Source organism: Nelumbo nucifera, chromosome 8, assembly GCF_055504915.1.
Source record: "Nelumbo nucifera cultivar China Antique chromosome 8, China Antique-T2T, whole genome shotgun sequence".
Classification (NCBI taxonomy): Eukaryota; Viridiplantae; Streptophyta; class Magnoliopsida; order Proteales; family Nelumbonaceae; genus Nelumbo; species Nelumbo nucifera.
In genome coordinates this window covers 54,838,661-54,849,395 of record NC_142656.1, presented here as the reverse complement: position 1 = coordinate 54,849,395, position 10,735 = coordinate 54,838,661, and the positions used below count along the sequence as shown (strand labels likewise).

The following is a 10,735-nucleotide window of genomic DNA, read 5'->3' as shown; positions in this document are numbered from 1 at the left end:
CGACTCTCTTTATGGCTGAGATCCTTGCTGCGCTTGAAGGAATTCGAAGAGCAAAGGAATTAAATATCAGCCGTTTGATCTTGGAAGGTGATTCGAAGGTGGTGGTTAGCTGGCTGAAGAAAGAGGACAGCGGATTGTGGACCTATAACAATGAAAAGAAGCAGTTCTTATGGTTATGCAGGGACATTGAGATGCAACACAGTTGGGTGAAGAGGAGTGTCAACTCAATTGCTGATGGGCTGGTCAAGCAAGGGATGAATAGGGAGTCTGTCTTTTGGGCTAGTCTTTAATTTTTTCTCTTGTATTCCCTTTGTATTATGTTTTTGGGGAGCTAAGATATTTTATCTCCCCTCTTGTATCCGTAATCCTTCTTTTCTTTTAATTTAATGAAGATGTTATTATTGATCAAAAAAGTATATTTTTTTTCCAAATACATAAATCCAAATGGACTATACAAACACCAATTAAGTTATGCATAATGATTTGCATTCTAGCTTCGCCAGTAACACTAAATTTTCAATTGGTTCGTCAAGTATTCAATTCTAAGAAAACAGATAGACTCGTCAAAAATAGTAAAACCACCAAATTTTCAGAATTGTGGACATTGACAACCAAAGCAAAGAACCAATAAATGTAAATAATAAACAGAAGTCCATCAAAAAATACCACTTTTTCTCTTATAAAGGAAATTTCATTCATATCCCGAGTAAGATACAAACAATCTAAATAACCAAAGCATGCATTGCCATCATTGACCAAGTACAGCATTCTGTTTGTTCACTATGTTAAAAGGGCCATTATCCAATGCTGGTCCCAGCTATCTGGGGTCTTGGAGGGGTGGACTGGGTATGAACCTAACATTTGGCTTTCTTTTTTCCCACGAAGTGGCCATTGTCAGGCTCAAACCAGCTTTGAACGCTTGTCAGACCGAGAATTTACCATTGCACCAAGCAATGGCCCTTTGTTTGTTTACTAAATCAAAAGTAAACAATTTACTCAAGAAGCTAGACAGTCATTACCCAGAGTATTCTAAGACGTATGCCCAGCAAGAAGAATGAAAAGGAAATACGAATCTACTGAGACCCACCTCAGTTCCAAACAAACCACGCAATGATGAGTGCCCCTTCACCAAATTCAAATAGAAATCGTTAACGTATTGCCATGGCCTTTGGTACATGAATTGATAACTCTCCCTGCCAATAGTATGAACATCAATTATTTGGGTAAAATTGATAAATTTAATAGTAATGCAATCGTTGATGAGGAGAACAAAAATGAAATTATAGTACCGGAAAGGAGAACCGCAAAAAACACTTGTGCAATGCTTTATAAAATGTTGCTGTCCTATCTCAGGATACAAACTCGACTGGTACGGGTCACGGAAATGTAACTGGGCCAACTCATAAGTCGATCAAGAGTAAATTTCCATGTATTCCCCAGAGTCCAGTATTAAGCTCAGTCTTCCAGAAAACGCCCACTGGCTTCCAAGTGTTCCCCGGAACAGACTCTTACAAAAGTCACCCAGAAAACAACTAGGTCGACTCAGAAATCGAACAAAACTAGATTCCAAGTGTTACTTGGAACCAAGTTCTACAAGCCCGAAGAATCACTATAAAACCCATTTGAATAGTTACTATATACGAACTGGATTTTCAAGGTTTTGGCCACAACTAACAAAATTAATATCAGCATAGAAAATGAGTTTGACTAAACCGAGTCATTTGCCTCAGTTTGGATCACAGCCTATTCGGAGCAAAACAGGCCCTTATAGACGACAGGAACAGGAAGAGAGTACCTCGCAGTCCACCTCGCTTGCTTGCAGGGATCAGTGTGGTTGTAATGTACATAAACCTTGCTTTCTGATTGGTTTTCCATCGTAGAGTTCCGAATCCGTTCTACAGCTATGCTCAATCTTCGCTTTGTGTACGTTTGCATTAACCCTGTTTAGAACTTCTGAAATGTTTACCTCGCCGGAATACGCCGCCAGTGGACGGCGGTCGAATTTATTTGGGGAACAAAGGCGGGTATTATTGGGAGGAGCTTAAAAAAGGGAGAATGACCGATACCCCGTCTCACAATTTCGATGTTCAATGTACGGTCGGGGTAGGTGCCAGCTGGGAATGTCAATTCGTGTGGGTAAGAATGGGTAAACTGCTTAAGCCTCTCTAAGTTTTGGACCGTTGCTAAAATCTCTTCTAAATTTTGGTAATTGCAATCACCGTCTCTAAAGTTTTTGAAAGTTGCAAGTATACCCGCTCTGTTATTAGAGGCACGAAATGTCTAAAATGACTTACTATTGTAGTTGGTTTCAACAACAAAAAAAATTGCATCATTACCTTGGAGCCATTTAAAGAAAGGACAAATTTGGGAAGCATATCAATTTTAGAAAAAATATTGGAAGGGATTGAGGGAGCAATTAATATGAAAAGAAATTTGGAAAATAAAAATTTTGGTCTTTTTAGAATATTATAATAGAAGGAGTCTACTTGTAACTATGTCATGAAGTTCAAGGAAGGTGATTGCAAATGTAAAACTTTAGGGAAGGTTTCAACAACAACCAAAAACTTTAGGTGAGGTTTCAGCAACAACCAAAATCAGCTTGACATACAACAAAGATTTTTATAAGTTATCATTTTGTTTCTTCTTTCTAAGAAGGGGAATTCTTTAACACTCAAGATGGTTATCCAAATAGGCCATTTCCCCACGGATGGAGAGGCAAGAATGGACTCTATAATGTGGGTTTCACCAGGCGAAGCTTGTTAGGAGCTTCTGCAAATGCAAAGATAATGGCAGAAGATGTAGCACAAAAATAGAATTCTGAAACAAAGCACTTGTTCTTTAAGTTGTAACTCATACAGAACTATTGTATATTATACCTTCCATGTCCAACCTTGTAGTCGTTGTTCATATGAATTCTATGTCAATTGGTCCCCAATTTGGTTTTCATGAAATTTATATACAAAAAATAATACCAACTTCCTCCCTCAGGTGGAACAAACACAAGAGACCACCTTGGAAATCCACACATGCTACAACCATTTCCCAATGCCAAGAACATCTAAAAATTGCCCTAACTTAAGTACTTACTACCACACAGCATGAGACTACTGGTCACCAGACTCCGTAAAACTTTATTTAGGCCCAGTAGAATGTACTGAACATTTGGACTCACAGAAAACGATTCAAGTCCAGCTCACCCACTAGCCAATTTTTTGTCTTAATGAATGCAAAGTATATCACGACAGAATAATATAAACCCCGTATGATTGACTACCAAATTTCTTCTTTCCTCCTAGTATATGATCAAGTCCTATAAATCTTACTATCTCCTATAAGCAATTAGCAAACACATGCAATTAATGGGGATTAAGTCAATACAGATAATATGTGCACATCATTGTTATAAAATCAGTCAGAGAGAGAGAAAGAAACAGAGGGAGCACCGGTGAAAGTGAAGCTTTCATACCAAAAAATTCATAGTTAGTTCCACATTAATTCTTTAACTTATAAGCAAAGCCCTTGAGAAGCTTTATATTACAAAAGCTTGGGGGGATTCCAAAGGCATCTGTTCATATTTATTGTCATTCACTTCTTCCCTCTTTTCACTTGGCCTTTTTGGCTCACCTTCTTCAGTTCATCTTGTTTTTGTTTTAGTATACAACATAACTATATTTATTTTTATATGAAGCTTTTCAATAAACACATTATGTGCCACTTCACCCTTCACTTGCCAAATGGCTAGGAAGCCTCCTTTCATAGCACCTTTTCTTTTTTCTTTTTCTTTTTTTCTTGTTTTGTTTTAAGGGAAAAAGAAATTCAAATGGCCTTTTCTTCTATTTAAAAATGCCAGCATAAAATACTTTGAAATTCAAATACATAATTTACAATTTCATAATTATGATGATTGCACCTAAAACATAATTAAAGATCATAATCTTCAAAAGAAATTCAATTAAAATGTATTTAAATCCATTTCAATCTTTCAAGAACTAAGGTAGCAAGCAACTAGATTTCAAATTAAAGGAAAAAAGGATCATGGCAAGCTATAAGAAACGAATAGATAAGAAAGATAATAAGATTAATAAAACAGAGTACCAATGCTACTTCATAATCTTCTTACCGAGAAACTCGGAGTAGCTCATTCACTTTCATTCACAAACTAATACAATAAGAAGAGTTGGTTCAAAAATATGATCACCTAAAGTCAAAGAAATAGAAGATTTTTCCATTGTTAAAGCATGACACAAATTTGAAGTTCTCACTTGTATCTGTTGCTACTTCACGGATTAATGTCCTAAAATGGCAGAAAATCAAATGAATCAGCAGTGGAAGAAGAAGAAGAAGAAGAAGAGAGAGAGATAGAGAGAGAGATGTTGGTTGGGCTCCCTTCCCACGTGGAGGGCCCACAAACAATGAAAAAAAAAAAAAGGAGGCGGGGAGTTGGATTTGAAGAGACTCATTGGATTTGAAGAGACTCATGCGAAGCGACTCCTCAACTTCGCATGCGAGAGAAGTGAGGAGGGTTAAAAAAAGAAAAAAAAAACTGGGGCGAACTGAAATTGTCTACCACCGAAAACAGAAGAGAGAGAGAGAGAGAAAAAGAGAGAGAGTTAGGGGAAAGAAGAAGAGAAGTTTTTGAGTTCTCATGGGTGAAGAATACGAACCTGCACAGTGATCCTTTCTCCAATCGGCTTGGAATTTCAGTATGCAGTCAATGGCGCCTCAAGCTGCATATCTACTGGTTTGATTTGTTATTCCTCTCCTCTATTATCTTTTTGGTGAGATTTAATTTTGTCTTTGAGTTATTTGGTAATATGTGATGAAATCCACCTTTTCTTGGGTGAGTAGTTGATGCTGATATCCTCTAGATTTACTGCTAGAGAAGAACTTTGCTGTATCCCATTAAATTTATTAGTGGAAGTTTTATGCCCGTGGTTTTTCCCTTCGTTTTGGAGGGTTTTCCACGTTAAAATCTTGTGTCTTTATGTGTGGATTATGTTCTTGTTATTGCATACACTTTCTATTTGGTTGATATTGTTTGGCTTGCATGCTCATTTAATTGCACAAAGAGGGAATGAGAATTACTTTGCTTCAATCCAGATTAAGTGTTATTTGGCTATTGTGAGATAGCAGGCTTATTCCCAACAAGTGGTATCAGAGCCAGGTTCCTTTGAGGAATTTCTTGTGCTAATTAAATGGAGGATTCGACCAATAACAACAGTGGCACTATGATTAGGCTCATTGATTCAAACTATTCAATATGGAAGTCTAGAATGATGGATTTTCTCTGTTGTTATGACTATGAAGACACCATATTAGGTGATGAAGGCAAGCCAGAGGGTATGTCTGATAAAGATTGGCAAAAACTAAACAAAAAGGCAGTTGGAAAAATCAGGCAATGGGTGGATAATACTGTGTATCAGCATGTTGCTAATGAGACTAACGCCCATAAGGTGTGGACTATTCTGCAAGAGTTATATGAGAAAAGAAAATATCAGAATAAAGTTTTTCTTTTCAAGAAGCTTATGTGTTTGAGATATTAGGATGGAACTTCTGTTTCTGAGCACTTGAATGTCTTTCAAGGTATATTGAACCAGTTGACTGCCATGGAGGTAAAGTTAGATGAAGAGATTCATGCTATGTGTTTGATTAGCTCTTTGCCTGACAGTTGGGATACTCTTGTGGTTTCTCTTGTAAATTCTTCTCCAAATGGAGTACCCACTTTGAAAATGGTGAATGAGAGCATGTTGAATGAGGAGAATAGAAGGAAAGACCGAGGGTTAACAACGCAGAGTCAAGTTCTGGTTACTAAAAGGCAAGGGAGAAGCAAAAGTAGAACTCCAAAGAATCGTGATAGCAATGACAGGTCTCGAGGAAGATCCAAGTCAAGGAAAGAGATTAAGTGTTATCACTGTGGAAGGCCAGGACACAAGAAGTTCCAATGCATAGTACTTAAGAGGGAACAAAACAAAGAAAAGGGCGAAGAAAAGAAAGAAGGAGCCAACACTGTAGCAGCTGCAGTTAGTGATGATGTTTGTATTATATGCGATGGTGGCAGTGTCAATCTCACATGTCAAGATTCACAATGGGTTGTTGACTCTGATGCTTCATATCATGTCACTTCTCGTCGTGATGTTTTCTCTTCATATTCTAGCGGTCAGTTTGGTCATGTGAAGATGGGGAATGATGGAGAGTGCAAAATTGTCGGTATAGGAGATGTATGCCTGAACACAAATACTGCTTGCAAATTGCTCTTGAAGAATGTGAGACATGTTCCGGAGATTCGCCTTAATTTGATTTCCACTGGGATGCTTGATGATGATGGCTATCATAACTACTTTGGTGAAGGAAAATGGAAGCTCACTAAAGGGTCATTGGTGGTAGCTCGGGGAATCAAGTGCAGTTCTCTCTATGTGGCAGAGGCAAAATCTTGTGGGGGAGAGGTAAATGTAGTTGAAGACTCTTCCATTGAACTTTGGCATACACGGTTGGGTCACTTGAGTTAGAATGGTTTGCGGATTCTTTCAAAGAAGCATAATGTTCCAGGTTTGAACTTTTCTGACTTGAAGTCATGCTCTCACTGCTTGGTAGGTAAACAACACAGAATCGCATTTAAAAATTTCTCTCCTAGAAGAGCAAATGTTCTAGATTTGGTCCATACTGATGTTTGCTCTATGGACTCTTTGAGTCATGGTGGTGCTCACTATTATATTACCTTTATTGATGATCATTCCAGAAAGGTCTGGGCTTATTGTTTGAAAACTAAAGATCAAGCTTTAGATGTCTTCAAGTATTTTCATGCTACAGTTGAGAGGGAAACTGGAAGGAAGTTGAAATGTGTCTGTGTAGATAATGGTGGTGAATACAGAGGGTCATTTATAGAATATTGTAGAACTCATGGGATCAAGTTTGAGAATATAGTTCCAAAAACACCCCAACACAACGGTGTTGCAGAGAGAATGAACCGTATTATTAATGACAGAATTAGATGTATGCTCTCTCATGCAAAGCTGCCTAAGTCTTTTTGGGGGGAGGCAATGAGAATAGCAGTTGACTTGATAAATCTTTCTCCTTCGGTTCCTTTGAATGGTGATGTTTCTGAGAAATTTTGGAAAGGAAGAGATGTATCTTATGATTATTTGAAAGTTTTTGGCTGCAGGGCATTTGTACATGTTCCTAGAGATGAGAGATCCAAACTTGACAGTAGAACGAAGCAGTGTATCTTTCTTGGGTATGGTCATGAGGAATTTGGGTACAGGTTTTGGGATCCAGTCAACAAGAAACTCATCAGAAGCAGAGATGCAGTGTTCCTCGATGATCAAACTATTGTAGACTTTGAAAGGCCAGATAAGCCAAAGTCTACAACTCATGAACCAGTTAACCCAGGTTTGGTTGGTCCACCAACTGCAAATACTGGAATTAGAAGACATGTACAAGAAGTTCAAGATGAAAATACTCCTCCAATGGATAGTGAGCCAGTAAATGAAGAAGAGCAAGTAGATGAACAGAATGACTCAGAGCCACCAGAAGAGCCTCAGTTGAGAAGATCCACCAGAGTGCGTCAACCTTCTGTAAGATACTCCCCTACTGAGTATGTAATGATTACTGATGGGGGAGAACCAGAAAATTATCAGGAGGTTCTGTCTCATGAGAAGAAACAAGAATGGTTAAAAGCCATGCAAGATGAGATGAAATCCTTGCACGAGAACCATACTTATGATCTGGTAAAGCTACCAAAGGGTAAGAGGGCCTTGAAGAATAAATGGGTTTTCAGATTGAAGAGTGAAGAAAATTGCTCACAACCACGGTACAAGGCAAGATTGGTTGTGAAGGGATTTAATCAGAAAAAGGGTATTGACTTTGAAGAAGTTTTCTCACCTGTTGTGAAGATGTCGTCCATCAGAGTCGTTTTGGGATTGGCTGCCAGCTTAAACATGGAAATTGAACAACTTGATGTGAAGACCGCCTTTCTCCATGGTAACTTAGAGGAGGAGATTTACATGGAGCAGCCTGAAGGTTTTGTGCAACAAGGTAAAGAAGATCTTGTTTGTAGGTTGAGAAAGAGTTTATATGGGCTCAAGCAGGCACCCAGACAGTGGTACAAAAAGTTTGACTCCTTTATGGAAGCTAATGGGTACAGCAAAACTACTTCTAATCATTGTGTGTTTGTAAAGAAATTCTCTGATGATGATTTTGTTATTCTCCTGCTTTATGTGGATGATATGTTGATTGTTGGTCATGATGGTCATGATGGTGCTAAAATCAACAAGTTGAAGAAAGAACTCAGTAAAGCTTTTGCTATGAAGGATTTGGGTTCAGCTAAATAGATCCTTGGCATGAAAATCATCCGTGACAGGAAGAACAAGAAGCTTTGGTTATCCCAAGAAAAGTACATTGAGAAGGTTTTAGAGAGATTCAATATGAGCATAGCAAAACCGGTTGTATCTCCACTTGCAGGTCATTTCAAGCTTAACTCCAAGCAATGTCCTACAAGTGAGAAAGAAAAGGAAGAAATGAAGGATGTGCCTTAGGCATCCGTAGTTGGTAGCTTGATGTATGCTATGGTATGTACAAGGCCAGATATAGTTCATGCGGTTGGTGTTGTTAGTCGCTTTCTCTCTAATCCAGGAAAAGAACATTGGGCAGCTGTGAAATGGATTCTCAGATATCTTAGAGGTACTTCTAGAGTTTGTTTGTGCTTTGGAAGCAACAAGCCAGTGTTAGATGGTTATACAGATGCAGACATGGCTGGTGACATTGACTCTAGAAAGTCTACATCAGGGTTTTTGATTACCTTTGCAGGGGGAGCTATTTCATGGCAATCAAAACTGCAAAAGTGTGTTGCTTTGTCTACTACTAAGGCTGAGTATATTGCCATTACAGAGGGCTGCAAAGAAGTCTTGTGGATGAAGAAGTTCCTACAAGAATTGGGCCATAAGCAAGAAAATTTTTCTCTATACTGTGACAATTAAAGTGCAATCCACCTTAGTAAGAACTCTACTCTCCACTCACGTTCTAAGCATATAGGTGTGAGGTATCATTGGATTCGAGATGTGCTAGAGATGAAGCTGCTAAAACTTGAGAAAGTTCATACTGATGACAATGGCTCAGATATGATGACCAAGACTTTGTTAAAGGAAAAGCTTGTTATTTACAGGAAGGCCACTGGTATGGGGCTGCCACCCTCCATGTGAGAAGTGAGGGAGGAGATTGTTGGTTGGGCTCCCTTCCCACGTGTAGGGCCCACAAACAATGAAAAAAAAATAAGGAGGCGGGGAGTTGGAGTCGAAGAGACTCATTGGATTTGAAGAGACTCATGCGAAGCGACTCCTCAACTTCGCATGCGAGAGAAGTGAGGAGCATTAAAAAAAGAAAAAAAAAAAACTAGGGCGAACTGAAATTGTCTACCATCAAAAACAGAAGAGAGAGAGAGAGAAAAAGAGGGAGAGTTAGGGGAAAGAAGAAGAGAAGTTTTTGAGTTCTCATGGGTGAAGAATACGAACCTGCACAGTGATCCTTTCTCCAATCGGCTTGGGATTTCAGTATGCAGTCAATGGCGCCTCAAGCTGCATATCTACTGGTTTGATTTGTTATTCCTCTCCTCTATTATCTTTTTGGTGAGATTTAATTTTGTCTCTAAGTTATTTGGTAATATGTGATGATATCCACCTTTTCTTGGGTGAGTAGTTGATGCTGATATCCTCTAGATTTACTGCTAGAGAAGAACTTTGCTGTATCCCATTAAATTTATTAGTGGAAGTTTTATGTGGCTAATTGCCCGTGGTTTTTTCCTTCGTTTTGGAGGGTTTTCCACGTTAAAATCTTGTGTCTTTATGTGTGGATTGTGTTCTTGTTATTGCATACACTTTCTATTTGGTTGATATTGTTTGATTTGCATGCTCATTTAATTGCACAAAGAGGGAATGAGAATTACTTTGCTTCAATCCAGATTAAGTGTTATTTGGCTATTGTGAGATAGCAGGCTTATTCCCAACAAGAGAGAAATCTTACCAAACACTGCTAAGAATAGCCTTAACGATTTCAGCCACAAATGACCCTAGCTTGTGAGTTCTGAGAGAGAGTGGGGGGGCGGAGAGGACTTTGTATCAATGGAGAGAAGACTAGACAGTGAGAGGGTTAGAAGAGTAAAAGAAAAATAGAATTAGCAGTATGGGGCACAAATATTTTTTCATGCCAGAAGTTACATAGATTATCTTGCCATGGTCCAACTTTCATTTTGAAAAAGTATGAGGCCTGTGGTAAGAAAATCGGATCCAAATGCTCTCATGCTATTCATTCTTGCCCATTCGTTATCAAAATCACTAAGAATCGAAAGAATGAGACTAGAGCAGTGAAGCAAATATGGTCTTTATTGCTCAGGGTGTAGTTTTTGTTTATTGAATTTGGATTGTATGTGGGGTTTGTAGGGTTTTTGGATTGTTGGTTGAGTTTGGGTTTTTGGGGTGTAGTTTTTTCTTTTCTTTTTTTTTTTTGTTGATGTTGAGTGATGCCTTATGACCATTTCTTCTATAATCTTCATTTATTAAAATAAAGGAAAATGGTGGGGACATTGGATGAGCAAATAGACAACAAAATATTAAAGAAGGTTAAACTTGTCCGATGGATTTGTTTTTCTAATCATGTGCTAAAAGTTATTCTAGAGGTAAGTTAGATCTATCTCAGGTAATTTCTTCTTCATCCTCCCCCTTCCTCTCTTTTTTAACTTTTTGGTTCT

The 10,735-nt window shown here is 38.3% G+C and overlaps 1 long non-coding RNA gene across 1 annotated transcript; it reads right to left on the bottom strand.

Moving 5' to 3' along the window:
- Positions 1-655: 655 nt before the first annotated feature.
- LOC148790018 (uncharacterized) lies at positions 656-2,149 on the bottom strand. Its single transcript, XR_016079337.1, has 2 exons — positions 1,796-2,149; positions 656-1,193 (listed from the first exon to the last, which is right to left on the bottom strand). It is a non-coding gene; the product is annotated as an uncharacterized LOC148790018 (long non-coding RNA).
- Between the last annotated feature and the right edge of the window lie 8,586 nt (positions 2,150-10,735).